This window comes from Chiloscyllium plagiosum, unplaced genomic scaffold (assembly GCF_037043375.1).
Source record: "Chiloscyllium plagiosum isolate Xiang-an unplaced genomic scaffold, Cpla_swu_hap1 HiC_scaffold_31, whole genome shotgun sequence".
Taxonomy (NCBI): domain Eukaryota; kingdom Metazoa; phylum Chordata; class Chondrichthyes; order Orectolobiformes; family Hemiscylliidae; genus Chiloscyllium; species Chiloscyllium plagiosum.
Genome location: NW_028270169.1, coordinates 15,821,290 through 15,836,414, shown reverse-complemented (window position 1 = coordinate 15,836,414; position 15,125 = coordinate 15,821,290). Strand labels below are relative to the sequence as shown.

General features: G+C 39.7%; 1 protein-coding gene across 1 annotated transcript in view; it reads right to left on the bottom strand.

Moving 5' to 3' along the window:
• Positions 1–5,522, bottom strand: part of sgsm2 (small G protein signaling modulator 2) — a 216,565-nt gene extending 211,043 nt beyond the window's left edge. The window contains exon 1 of the mRNA XM_087977285.1: positions 4,546–5,522. The gene's annotated coding sequence lies outside the window, so the exon portion shown is untranslated. The remainder of the gene's footprint in view (positions 1–4,545) is intronic.
• Between the last annotated feature and the right edge of the window lie 9,603 nt (positions 5,523–15,125).

Sequence of the window (15,125 nt, the reverse complement as noted above, 5' to 3'; positions counted from 1 at the left end):
GGTAATACCGCAGATTTTCTAAGGGAAACAGAAAGCACTTATCACGGTTTTATCTAACAGGCCGCTTAGTTTTAGGTGAGATGTAGAGAGGGGGGTCCCGCCTCTCTGGTGATCTCTCTGTCTGTGCTTGAGCCATTCTCCATCCTTCCCTGGGACTGCCCCATCATTGCCCACGGTTCCCTCTGAGTACAGTATTCCGGCCCGACACTCCCTCTCAGGGAGTCTCTCGGAAATATTTCGGGAGAGGTCACTCTGCGGGACAGCGCCCGTGAGCGGCAAACGGCGGGAAGCCAGCCTTTCATAACATCCTTCCTATGGGGTGGGGGAACCAGAATTGCATGCTGCCAGGACTGCTCTACTTTTCCAGCAATTTCTGTTTTTGACATAGAGAAAGGAGACTGTTTGGTATCAGTCATAGTTACACTCTGTTGACATGAGGAATTTGTTGTGTCAGACACCAAAAACCAATCCAGTGACCTGCAGATGTGGAGATTTCAAATGTGAAGGCATAGTAAACTGTTGGCTGAGGATATTTGCAGCTGAAGTGTAGAATTCAACTATTAAGAATGCAATTTTACAGAGCAAAGCTTTCATTTCTCACACAAGTGTTTATATTCTGTATGTAAACCCTTCCCCATTCCATTCTGCCCACTTTGATTTTGAGGTGGTGATGTCACAAGAGTAGCAATGCGGAGGCCCAGACTAATACCCTGAGGACATGTGCTAAAATGCCACTATGCCACCTGGAGTTCAAATTTAAATTGAATAAAGTAAAATTAGGTAACTCAGTGGTTACAGCACCAGGGTCCCAAGTTCAATTCCACTCTCAGGTGACTACCTGTGTGGAGTCTGCACATTCTCCCCGTGCCTGTGGGGGTTTCCTCTGTGTACTCCGGTTTCCTCCACAGTTCACATGTGCACATTAGGTGGATTGACCATGATAAATTGCCCATAGTGTCCAGGAATATGTAGATTAGATAGGCTAGTCATAGGAAATGCAGTGTTACAGGAATAGGGTGGGTGGGGAGGGGGGGGGGAGGGGAGTGGTGGCTTTGGGTAGGATGCTCTTCGGAGATTCAGTGTGTACTTGATATGCCAAGTGGCCTGCTTCCACACTGTAGGGATTCTATGATTCTAAATTAAAACAAATTCTGAGTAGAAAGCTAATCTGAAGCAAAGATTGTTGTAAAAATCTATCTAGTTCACTAATGTCCTTTAGGGAAGGAAATCTGTCTGTCTTACACGGTCTGACCTACGTGTGATTCCCGACCTACAGAAATGTGGTTGACTCTTAATGGCTCTCTAAAATAACCGAGCAAGCATTTCAGTGTAAGGACAATTAGGGATGAGTAACAAATGCTGGCCTTGTTAGCAACACCCACATCCCATGAAAGAATTTTTTTAAAAACCACCACTTCCTCCTGGTTCTTAATAAGGTAAATGCCAATAGTATGAAATGTTAATTAGCTATGATGGATTGGGAAATGTTACTGTAAGGAAAGACAGTGAATAGATAGTGGCATACATTCAAAATGCGAGTGGGTAATGTATATAAAAAAATTATTCCTGTCTGGCGCAACTATGCATGGAGAAGAGTGGATTAGAGTGGTGCTGGAAAAGCACAGCAGTTCAGGCAGCATCTGAGGAGCAGGAAAGTCGACGTTTCGGGCAAAATCCCTTCCTCAGGAATAGAGGCCTGGAAGGGCTTTTGCCCGAAACGTTGATTTTCCTGCTCCTCGGATGCTGCCTGAACTGCTGTGCTTTTCCAGCACCACTCTAATCCAGAATCTGGTTTCCAGCATCTGCAGTCATTGTTTTTACCATGGAGAAGAGTGGCCAAACCATGGGTTATGAGAGAAGCTAGAGATAGTATTAGATACAAAAAAGAACATATTAATTGACAACAAAAAGCAATAGACATGAGTATTAGTAACAGCTTAGAAATCAGCAAAGGAGGACCAAGGGATGGATTAAGGAGGGGAAATAGAGTATAAACGTGAGCTTGCAGGAAACTTAAGAACTGATAAGTTTCTATAGGTTTGTAAAGAGAAAAAAAATTGTTGAAAAATAATTGAGGTCCCTTACAATCAGAAAAGAGGAATTTATAATGGAGAACAAAGAAATGGCTGGCAAACTAAATTCATACTTCACTTTCATCTTCACAAATGTGCCAGCAATAAATGGGATCACAGGGTTTAGTGACAGCGATGAACTGAAGCAAACCTGTATTAGTAGAGAAATGGTGTTGGAGAAATTGATGGGATTGAAGGTTGATGAATCCCCATGACCTGATAATCTACATCCCAGAGTATTAAGGAAGTGGCGTTAGAAATAATGGATGCATTGGGTGGTCATCTTCCAATATTCTTTAAGATTTTGGAGCATAACTAGTGAGTCTGGCATTGGTAGAAGAGGAGATGCTAGATTACATTTTCAAGGATTTTATACTAGAGCACTTAGAAAACAGTGGCAGATTGGACAGTCAGCATAGACTTTGGTAGGCACAGTGGCTCAGTGATTAGCACTGCTGCCTCACAGCGCCAGGGACCCAGGTTCGATTCCTGCCTTAGGTGACTGTCTGTGTGGAGTTTACACATTCTCCCTGTATCTGCATGGGTTTCCTTTGGGTGCTATGGTTTCCTCCCACAATTCAAAGATGTGCAGGTTAGGTGAATTGGCCATACTAAATTGCCCATAGTGTTAAGTACATTAGTCAGGGGTAAATATAGGATAGGGGAATGGGTCTTGGTGGGTTACCCTTTGGAGAGTTGGTGTGGACATATTGGGCCAAAGGGTCTGTTTCCATGCTGTAGGGAATCTAATCTAATCTAGATTTACAAATGGGAAACCATGCTTGACAAATCTACTGGAATTCTTAGGAAGGTAACTAGTCAAGTTAATTGGGAGAGCCATTGGATGTTGTTTATTAGGACTTTCAGAAGGCTTTCTACAAAGTCCCACATTAGAGGTTAATGTGTAAAATTAAAGTGCATGGGATTGTGTGTAGATGTGTGTGAGATGAATAGAAAATTGGTTATCAGATAGGAAACAAACAATTTTTCTGAATGGCAGGCTGTGACTCGTGGGGCACCACAAGGATTGCTCACAATGGTACCCCAGCTATTTGCAATATATGTTAATGAATTAGATGAGGGAACTAAATGTAATATCTTGAAATTCGCAGGTGACACATAACTGGGTGAAAAGGCAAGCTGTAAGGAGAATGTAGAGGTGTTGCAGTATGATTTCAATAAGCTGAGTGAGGGAGCAAATTCATGGCAGATGCAGTATTATGTGGATAAATGTGATGTTATCCACTTTGATTGAAAAAATAGGATGGCAGATTATTATTTCAATGGCTATAAATTGAGAGAAGGAATGAGACCTTGGTATCCTTGTGCCCAGTCACTGAAATTAAAATCATTGTTGCAGCAATTGTTGAAGATAAACTGTGTGATGGGCTTCATAGCTAGAGGATTTGAGGGTAGGAAAAATGATGTCTTTCTGCAATTGTATAGGGCATTGGTGAGAATACACCTGGAACATTGTGCACAGATTTGGTCTCCTTAGCTTCTATAGAGGAAGTACACTGAACATTTACTATTTTGATTCTGGGATGACAGTACGAGGAGAGATTAAGACGATTAGGATTGTGTTCACAGGAGTTTAGAAGAATGAGGGGTATCTCATAGAAAGCTATTAAATTCTAACAGGGCTAGACAGGTTTGATGCAAGAAGAATTTTCTCAATGATGGGAAAAGTCCAGAACCAGGGGTTACAGTTTATGGATAAAAGGTAAATTTTATAGGACAGAGATGTGGAGAAATTTCTACATCTGGTGAGTGGTCAGCCTATGGAATTCACTGCCACAGAAAATGGTTGAGGCCAAAACATTATGTGCTTTCAAGAAGGAGGTAGATATAGCTCTTGTGGCTAAGGTGATCAAGAGGGAGTGCAGGATTAAGGTACTGTGCTCAATGATCAGCCATAAACATTGAATGGCAGATTGGGCTTGAAGGGCTGAATGGCCTACTCCTACTTTCTATAGGCAGTAGTTCCTCAACAGAGATATTTTAAAAATCAACCTGATCTGAGAAGTTAGTATATACCTCTGGAGCAGGTGGGATTTGAGGCCAGGCCTCCTGGTTTTGGAGTAAGGACACTAACATTGCGCCAAACGAGCCCCCAGTGGTACTTTTTAGACCAACCTATTCAGAGATATTGTGACAGAGCTCTAGAGCAAGTGGGACTTGAACCTGGGCCTCTTAGTTCAGAGATGGGGGCACCATGAGGCACCAAATAAAGTCCCTAGTTCCTTAGTGTAATGTCCTCGGCCCAGATATCTTTAGTAGCCTCCTCAATGACCTTTACTCCAGCAGTTTCGCCCACTACAGATCAGTGGCAGTTCCTCCTCAAGACATCTAAGATTTTAAATTTGTTTTTGCTAAAAGCGTGCTGTCAGTCAGCTTGGAATGAACCTTTTGGATGAGGGGCGTTGGGAAAATTGGTTAAGAAGCGCATTTTGGGAAAGCTTGTATCTCATACCTTCTTGAGGCGACCTTTAAAACCTATTATCTCCTTCTAATACCTCTCTACAAGGCTCCGTGTGTGGAATTCTGTCTGATAAAAACATCAGCCAAGAGCTTGTGGTGTCTCATTACGGTAAGGGCACTATATAAACATAGGTTGTGTTGAAATGCCGAGGTTGGGAGCCAGCCCAGTCGCTCTAAGTCCGAAACAAAACCAGAAAATGCCGACAGTCTTAGCAGGAGAGCGAGCTGGCTAACGGGAAATGGAAGTGAACAGTCAAAGGATTCCGGAATGGACGCTTGATAGAAAGTAAACATAGCTGTCTGACTTTGGAATGGTGGAATTACATAGGAACCTTTCATTCTGAGATCGCGAATTGTTGTCCCGTGGCTTCCTGGATGTGGATCTAATTCGAATTTCCTTCTTCGGTTTTTAAAGAGCAGTAAATGTACTCTGCAAACGCGAGAGCGTTTCTCAAGTGTTCAGGATGCGTTTGATCTCACTGGTCATTTTTATCTGACAGTGCAGTACACATGAAGCAACAGTTGTTGTAAACAATTCACCAGTGGGACTGATGTGTCTTGTACATATCCTATTTCCGGGCGGAGTCATGTGGAAACGTCAGTTTCATGGTGGGGAAACACAACAAAAGGTACAGCTCAAATCCGATGATTTTTTTTCTCTCTCTCTCTTCACACCAAATGGCGTCCTGATCCAGTCCGGCCGTCACCTCCAGTGCAACGTCTGAAGGAAAGTCAGACAGTGGCTCAATTCTTTATGGATCATTTATTTCACAGTTTGAACTGTACTGCCATTGGCACGGTTAATATGATGTTCCAGTGTTTGTTTCCTTGAAGTACTACTGTACAGAGCCCAACTGTGTTTGTGGCCGCGTACACATAGGAAGTTTTTTTAAAATAAAATGAATAAAGTGTATTTTTTAAATAAAAAGAATGTCGGTTACAGTGACGATTGCCTATAGGCGTCGGGAGATGGACAGCAAATTTCACTTCAAACTGCGCTTGGTTTTGCAGAGGGGAATAAGATTGACATAAGGCTCCTTCAGGTAGTTTTCAGTGGCCCCTCTCGTCCTGTTCGGGGAAGAAAAGGATCACATATGTAGAAGGTTCGCTTCAGTAAACGGACTACAGTGCAGTCAATTCTCCACAAAGCACCACTTTATTTGCCAATTATCCCCCCCCCCCCCATTATATTTAATTCCTAATAAACGCCGACTGCCAAGTCGGACCCACTCCCAAATTATTGTTTTTGTTGCTCCCCTTTGGCAGAGGTTCAAACTGTTAAATGCCTACGGTTTCTTGCTGCAGCTGCTGGTGATGCCAGGCACACAGCATCAAAGCAACTTGCAACACAATTCCAGAGACACACGGAGAACAGTAATTACAAACTAACAACCTCGTGGATGGAGCTACTGGGGGAAGGTCAAAGGAAGGTCGCCAAATTCTTCCCTGTTTCCACTTAGATCAACGGATCACGATTTTGATTTGGGAAATGAGGATCTCAAAATGATAGCATTGAGATTTGACCTCAAATGACATCAGCCTACACTGTTGTTGAGCTCAAAGCCAAAGGAGAATTAATGGACATTTGCGCAGAATAACTTTTGACATTAGGTTAAAGCCGAGGACTGATTGCTTTTCCAGGAAATCAGCAGACTTGGAAATTGATGAAAGCATGCAGGGCCATGGATTGCACACAACCCTTCAAAAGGGAACTGTATGAGTTCACGAGAGCGAGGAACACCCACTGAAAGTTCACGAGAGCGAGGAACACCCACTGAAAATGGGTGGAAGTGTAACTAATTACAAATAAAGTTAAAAATCACACAACACCAGGTTATAGTCCAACAGGTTTATTTGGAAGCACTAGCTTTCTGAGGGCTGCTCCTTCCTCAGGTAGCTCGTCTGATGAAGGAGCAGCGCTCTGAAAGCTACTATTTTTCAAATAAACCTGTTAGACTATAACCAGGTGTTGTATGATTTTTAACTTTGTCCACCCTAGTCCAACATCGGCTCCTCCTCATCATAGTTACAGTTGCACATTTCTCCAGGCCTACTAGAGTTTGCTCAGCTTTGTCTTTGAGGATCGAAGTGGGATCGCCTTGGTTTGACCAAATTTGGACATTTTCTCTTCTTTTGGTCTCTTCTAAGTGCCTATGCAATGGAGATTGTGAAATGAAAGAAAAATAGAAAGTGCTGGAGAAACTTAGCAGCTCTGGCAGCAACGGGAAAGAGACATACAGCATGAACATTTCATTTCCATTATGACTCCTTAGTTCAGAAGAAGTTGTGTTGGACTGGAAACTGCAGTTCTGTTTTTTTTCTCCACAGATGCTGCCAGACTTGCCAAGTTGCTCCAGCACTTTCTGTACTTATTTCAGATTGCCAGCATCAATTGTATTTCCTTTTATTTGTGATTTGAAATGATGTACCCTGTATGCATGTAGGATCTTGTTAGGATGAGATAGGTTGGCTAGAACTTGAAGGACTGAGAGACCTTTACTTGGCCTTTCTTTAGATGTTTGTATGCTTTCAGGAGAATTAAGTCGACATCTAAAAAGCCAGTTAAAGTTCATATTTTAGGGTCAATAACAAGTAGTTTTGGTTTTGAATAGACATAATATGTGATGCAATTTCCATCTATAGTTATTGAAATTGAACATAATTACATCGTGTGAGAGCTTAGCATGGGTCTCAGTTGCATTAGTTGCAGTGTGATTATAATCAATATGAAGCACAAACAAAAGACATTTTTACATTATAAAATTGCAGACTATAGCACTTTGATAAACTTTAGTTCCATCCTCATAAATAACAACATTAATACATAAGGTCTCAGTCATGGTTTATGGGCTATTTTCCTTTGTTCTGGGTCCAGCTTCACAGTGAATTGGTTGAAGACAAGCGTTAGGCTTGTTGTTTCTTGCCAAACCTTCAGCAGACTCCAAAAAGTAGGTTGATAATAAAAAAAACCTTTCTCCCTGCACAGGTACATACACACATATCTCCTGCAGTCATCCATATGTGGAAATATCCTAGAGGCAGCAGACCAAGTTTTTTCTCTTGGACAAAGTTGCAAATTTTGGATCTATTGTAGATAATGTCTTGGCTATGGCTTTGGTCTATATGCAAAGGCTTCCTGTGATATTTTCATATCAGATGTACTGTCCAATATGTAATTGTAGAATCTTCAACCCAATAGCATAACAAGAAGACTCCCTTGTGATCTTAACAAGTTATAATATTATTTACACATACCTAATGTGTATTTTTCTAATCTATTAAAAAAAAGGCCAAACCTCATGATAAAGCTGGATGCAAATAGAAAGTGCATATACTGAGTAGCAGTAATAACAATATCTCAAGTAATTTCAACCAATTCAATTCTCTCCTCATGAACAAGAAAATGAATAAATGTGATCTCAGTCCTTGTTAACAGGCTATCTGCATTTGACATTGGTTCATCTTTGCATTGAATCAGGGTGGACACTGGGCCCATAGTTTCCTTGTGTTGGTAGTCTACCTGTCAAACTCTTTCAGCAGGCCTCTTTTGTGTTGGTCATCAACAAAATATAATCAACCTAAAATATTAACTATGTTCCTCTCTCCACACTTAAAATTTTAAATTTTATTTCAGTCATCCCAACATATATTGTAATTTTGTGTTTTCTGATCACTGTAAAGACACACACGGGAATTCCTAGAGGTCTAGCATTCAAACCAGAACTCCATTAACAAACATAAAGATTTGGACCCCATTTACCAACCTCACAGAAACAGAACTGGAAATTATACCTGATTTCCATTCCTGATGAGGGGCTTATGCCCGAAACATCAATTTTCCTGTTCCTCCAATGCTGCCTGACCTACTGTGCTTTTCCAGCACCACACTCTCAACTCGGAATTGATATCACCCACCACAACAAACCAAGACACATAAATAGGAAATGGGTCAGAACACCTATGCTTCACTGGAGGCTCAATGATGGTGACAAAACATCTGAAAACAAACCCACCAGCTCAGCGTGCCAACAGCCAACCTGATCCAACACTTGAGCTACAAATCTCCAAGGTCTCAGGTAAGTGCTGCTTTTGTGTCTGAGGTACCAACTCTCCAATGTTTCCATTCCTCACTGAGTCACTTTCAATGCCTCTTTTCAGGATTTTATATAATCAGATTCTGAGTTTAAGCATTGTTCAATGGGCAGTGCCATGAAGGAGACGACAAGATATTCCAAATAGGAATGAGAGGCATTGGGAAAGAATTTAGTCTTGAAATTGAATTTGACCCTTTAGTAAGATTAAGATCTTGGATTTACAGTATATACTAACTTTAATTCAGTTAACATGCTGAGGCATGACAGTTGGTATTTACTTAGCATAAGAAACAAAGATTTTATTAGAAATTAATGTAATGTTGGAATTTAGCATTTTGAAATGCTCAACCTGAAAAAACATAGTTTGACTATGTTTGACTTGTTTGACTGGGCAAATTTCAAAATTAATTTATTAAAAAAATTATAATTTGTATCTTGATTGTTCAGTCACTTGCTGATGAAGTATACAAATATATCAAACTCCTTAAATGAGAGCTTTGATTATTGTCCTGAAGACTAGTCTGTTTTTGATAAAGAACAGATTACACACTTCTTTTTAAGAAGTCTTTCATCTAAATGTTAGTGTAAAGAGCTATGTAGAACTAAACTGTTTTCAAACATTTCTAATGATATTGTGGTATAGTCATAGAGTCAAATAGCATGGAAACAGACCTTTTGGTCCAACCAGTCCATGCTGAACATAATCCCAAACTAAACTAGTCCCACCTGCCTGCTCCTGGCCCATATTATTCCAAACCTTTCCTATTCATGTATCCATCCAAATGTATTTTAGACGTTATGTTTGTACCCACATCCACCACTTCCTCAGGAAGTTCATTCTACATTCAAACCACCCTCTGTATTAAACATTTGCCTCATGTCTTTTTTAAAATCTCTCTCCTCTCACCTTAGAAACATGCCCTTAGTCTTGAAATTCCCCATTTTAGGAAAAATCAACTCTATCTATATCTCTCACTATTTTATATTTTCTCACCTCTTAACCTCCTGTATTTCAATGAAAACAGTCCCAGCCTATCCAGCTTTCTTTTATAACTCAAACCTTCCATACCCAGCAACATCTGGTAAATCTCTTCTGAACTCTCTCCAGTTTGATCATATCCTTCCTATAACAGGGCGATCAGAACTGGACACAGTATTCCAGAAGAGGACTCGCCAGTGTCCTGTACAACCTCAACATAGCATCCCAACTCCTATATTCAAAGGACTGAGCAATGAAGGCAAACATGCCAAATGCCTTTTTAACCATCCTATATGTGACACAAACTTTAAGGAATTATGTAACTGCACCCTGGGTCCCTCTGTTCTACAACACTTCTCAAGGCCCTACCATTAATTGTATAAGCTTGTTTGTTGTACCTAAATGCAATATCTCACATTTATCCAGATTGAACTCCATCTGCCATTTTTCAGCCCAGTGACTATTTGATCGAGATCCCTCTGTAATCTTAGAAAACCTTCTTCACTGTCTACTATGCCATCAATTTTGGTGTCATCTGTAAACTTACTAACCATGCCTTCTATATTCTTATCAAAACCATTTATATAAATGATAAACAAAAGAGGACCCAAAACCAATTCCTGTGGAACACCGCTGGTCTCAGGCCTCCATTCCAACAAGCAACCCTCCACCATTATTCTCTGCCTCCTGCCATTAAGCCAATTATATATCCAATTGGCAAGCTCATCCTGAATCCCATGTGACCAAATTAGTCTATCATGCAATGTTTAATATTACATCATTATTACTTGCTTCTTCTACTTAGAAGCAAATCATGTTTGATTGAACTGTGTGCATTGTCTTATTTAGCTAACATCATATCTACTGATGTGACAAACACATCTCACAATCTAATCAGTAACAATTATTTTCACTAAAGCTAAAGGTTTAGTTCCAAAGCATGCAATTTCACTTTATTTCATACTTAAAAGTGATGAATTACACTCTTTCGATAGATTGAACAAATAATGTGCACATAATTGTCAAAAAATCTTTGAAGTGTAAAGCTGGTTCACTTACATTTGCTGTGATATTATCTGTATGATTGTATCATCTGGTTTCAATACAATTATACTAAATGCTCGCAGAGCAATCATCACTCTTCAATTGAGATATTAATGTTAAACATTATTTTCTTCCCAATTTCTAACAGCAGATATTTTACAAAATAAATGATAAAGTTTGAAAGGAATTACAGACATGTTGTTTCCACCAGTAAAAGCGAACAGCTTTTCTGTAACCAAGGTATGGTAAATGCAGTTTTCAATCTTACTTTAGCTGTATCATCAAAAGTAAGCTGAATGTACATTAGATATTCACTTGTGGAAGGGGGCTGAAGGGCTGAAGCCAAGAACAAAAGAAGTGGGATCCTAGTCAATTCAACTAGCTAATGTACACCTTCTAGTGGTTGAATACCAAATAGCATTGACCCTGAAACAAATCACATAAACATAAGTTGCCTTAATGGGTTTGCTAAAATAGCATTTTGTGACAGTTAATTCCTTCATTAAATAAACAGCATCCATACATTAGAAACATAAATATTTGATAAACATTTAAAAATGTTGTTGTACCTTCATATGTTTTGACAATATTGAAATTATTGGGCAAATAACCTCCAGACTATCCTCATTGAATAAAGAAAGATATTTTTCTTTTACATATGCTTAAGATTTTCAAATTCAATCTTTCAAGTTTGTCTTAATCAATTTGGCATCTTAATTATTTTCATCTGATCTCCAAGTGTGGAGCAGAATGTATGTAGAAATGGTTGGTTCTAAGTAAAATGGCACTGTATAAATGCTTGGCACATGAAACCACATAGTTACGTACAGTCAAAAACCTTGTAAGACTTTCCCACAGTTTCGATATGAGGAGATATTTTTAAATAAAATGTACAACCAATACTAAAGAACTCTGAAATAATCTTATATTTTCTGAAACTAATACAGTAAAAAAAAACCATTGCATTCATAACAGACAGCAGAATCTTCTAGGGAAAGGACAAAATTTCAGATATTACAATATTGGAGTAATCAAAGTTTCTCAAGAAATAATTGAATTGAAGGAAGTTCAGAGAAGGCTCATTAGGATGATTCCCAGAATGGAGGGATAATCTTATTAGCAAAGGTTAAACAACTTCTCATTGAAGTTTAGAATAACGAGAGGTGATCTCATTGAAACAGATAAGATTCTTATGGGTCTTGTCAGGGTAAATGCTGAGAGGATGTTTCCTCTAGGATCAGAATGCATAGTCTCAGAATAAAGGGATGCCATTGAAGACTGAGATAAGGAGGAATGTCTTCTCTTATGAGGGTTAATACTTTTTGGAACTCCTTGCCACAGAGAGCTATGGGGCTAGAGTTATTGTGTATATTTAAAGATAGATAGATTCTTATCAGCAGGGAATCAAGGGCAAGGGAATAAAGGTGGACATGAGGAATGTCAGAACACCTGTAATCCTACTGAACAGAGGAGCAGGCTTTCGGGGCTAAATGGCCTACTATTGTTCCTATTTCTTACAATCTTATGGTTTTAAAGGCCAGTGCAGCACAGAGCGAAGAGCACTTGGATTTTGTTTTTCTTTATCCCTCCATGGGATGCGGGCATTGTTAAACAATTGCAGCATTTGTTGCCCGTCCCTGATTATCCTCAAATTGAGTGGCTGGCTAGGGTATTTAAAAGGGCAGTTAAGAGATAATCACATCAGCCTGCGTCTAGACTTACCTGTAGACCTAATCAGGAATGGACACTGGATTTTTTTCCCTAAAATACATTACTGAACCAGATGAGTTTCTAAGATGATTCCTATTTCACGGTCTAGATTTCGAGTCCAGCTTTATTACTGGGACTTAAACTCCACAAGTTGGCATGGCAGAATTTTAATCCGTGTCCTGAGAATGTTAGTTTGCACCAAGGATTACTAGTCCAATGACAATACCACTGTCCCAATGTTTCATTGTTTTGTCTTTGACCAGCCTCCCATCTTAAATAATCACCCTACAAAACTGCGTGCGCAAAAATTATGTTGCCCATATCTTAACTTGTACCAAAACTGTCAAGAATTATTCTTGTTTCTGTTGTACTTCACTAAGTTCACTCTGACAATAGAGGAATTTTAAAATCCTAATCCGCTTTCAAATCCTATCATGGCCTCACCTCCACCAATCCTACCAGCCTTTGACATCGCTGCACTGTCCTAATTCTAGTATTTTGAGCATCCCAGATTTTAATCCGTTCCTCATTGCCGTCTATGCTTTTCACTGTCTTGGTCTGAAGCTATGGAATGTCCTTCTGAACTACACCATCTCTCTACTTTGCTCACAGCCTTTACCATCTACTTGGTGTCTCCTCTTGTGGTACTTTATTGATATTGTTCTCTAGGTGATGTGAAATATTTTATTACATTAAATATGCCATATGTAGTCAACGATACCAATAATTACTTCCACAATTTAAATCCAGATGCACTAAAGGTCTTGGAAAGTTGAAGGAAAAAATTGTTGACCTGCAGGAGTAAACAGTGGCTGGGTGACTGTACCAGTGTCCCTGATGAAATGAGCAGTCTCAATCAAGTTCTAAGGAAGTAAAATACTGTATGTACTGGAAATGTGAAAAAAGAAATGCTGGAAATACTCAGCTGGTCAGGCAGCAATGGAGAGGGCAACATTAAGTTTGCTTCCTTTCTTCTTAGTTGCTGCTTGACTTACTGAGTACTTCCAACACACTTTTTAGGTATTTTCTAATCAATCTGTTCAGAGTTGATATCACACACTTCTAAACCAGGTGGGACTTGAATCCAGTCCCTCTTGGCTCAGATGGAAGGACACGACCACTATTCCAGAACAACCCGAGCATTATGCTTTTATTCCAATCTTATTCCAGATGTTTGCAGGCCCCGTCTTAATGAGGGCGTGTTGTGGAGAAAATATAGAGAACCACCAGAAGACGCAGAGAGTTCTTCAAGAAGTAGGTCTTTTATTTGCAAACAAAAAACCGTGACACTGAGAAAGCAAATTCTCGAATGACCACGAACCTCAAGGCCTGTGGATTTTTATATCTTTTTAAAATCATGTTTCTGTTAGCTTATCAGCATGTCCAACTATATTAATCAAAATACCTCACTCTAGCTACACAATAAACCAGTGATGTTAGTTCCCATTATCTCTTTAGTTGTACATTCTACTTAATGTTATTCTAATGTCACGGTTAGATATTCATTGCTAACTGTGCCACAGTGATCTTTCCATTCCAGACTAATCTGTCATGATAGATTTTTAGCTATTCCATCTGTTACAATAGTCTCCTGTGTCAAACTGACTCTACTATTAATTAGATATTTTAATGTCATGTCCCAAATATTTATTGTCCCAACCCTGTCATAATAACACTTAAAAGAGAATCTTGCTTTATTACTTGTGTTATCTCATCTCGCCATAGTGACCTTTCAGCCTTAACCTTACTCTGCTAACTGGTGTAAGAATGTTCCACTATGGTTATCCCACCCTGCCTATCACAGAACACAGGCTGTCAGTGGTCTTCATGCTTTAACCCTTCCCATGCTTTCATGTTCTTTATTTTCCATATTCCCCCTTGAGACCTACTGGTTTCACCCAGAGAAAGAAGACAATAAGCTCAGCCTTTCTTGTGCCCAATACAAACAATATTGGTCCCAACACAGACTAAATAATTTTTGGAGTCTGGACTGAAAGGATTCTTCCTCTATTGCTGGGGTCCCTTGGGCCAAAAACCTCTCCTCCAATAACCAGAACAGGAAAAAAAACCCAAGATCCCTCACAATCTAAGACCCGCGCATTCTTCAGAAGTATCATCGACATCCCCACGTGGACATATTCCTTGCACCGTGTCAGTTGTTAGGTCATAATAGTATAGCGGTGGGGTTCCATCAGAGGAGTAAATACTTTCTGTGGTGGCTGAAATGACCACACGTTGTCATGTAGTGACGCGAACTAAAAAGGATTTAATAAATGGTAAAGCACAACAAAGGATGAAGGCAACAACAAGCAAAACTGCACCTACAATAAGACCAATCTTGACAAACCATGCTCCCCAAGACCCTAATATATTATTCAGACAATCAAAAACCTGATGACCAAACCCCGCATTGTCTTTTAGCTCCCGTCTTAGATTCTTTAGTTTTTCCATTGCTTTAGTAAAAGATCCCCTAGGCTAGTGTTGTTAGGTATAAAGGTACAGACAGCAATGATCCCCAAACGTCACACATACCCCGCCTTTTTTTGCCAGTATCCAATCTATGGCCTGTCTGTTTTGCCATGTCATTTTGGTTGTAGCATCCAATTGTTCTCCCAAGGCCACAAGGGCATCGTCAGTATAATTGATAAATCTCTGCTGGTTGTAATAAATATAATTAATCCATTCAGCATTCTTGCTAACCCCTATCAGGGATGAGAGCTTCCTAGCCTGCGGCAATCTCATTGT